Source organism: Arachis duranensis, chromosome 7, assembly GCF_000817695.3.
Source record: "Arachis duranensis cultivar V14167 chromosome 7, aradu.V14167.gnm2.J7QH, whole genome shotgun sequence".
In the NCBI taxonomy this organism is placed as follows: Eukaryota; Viridiplantae; Streptophyta; class Magnoliopsida; order Fabales; family Fabaceae; genus Arachis; species Arachis duranensis.
The window spans coordinates 10903791-10904005 of record NC_029778.3 but is presented as its reverse complement, the minus strand read 5'-3'; positions in this window follow the sequence as shown (position 1 = coordinate 10904005).

The following is a 215-nucleotide window of genomic DNA, read 5'->3' as shown; positions in this document are numbered from 1 at the left end:
TCATTGTGAGATAATTCTTTGGACTCGGGTTCATACTTTGATCATAGTTCCTAGTGATCCATGCATTGGCATAGAACTCTTGAACCATTAAGATTCCGACTTGTTGCATGGGGTTGGTTATGACTTCCCAACCTCTTCTTTGGATTTCATGTCGGATCTCCGGATACTCATTTTTCTTGAGCTTGAAAGGGACCTCAGGGATCACCTTCTTCTTG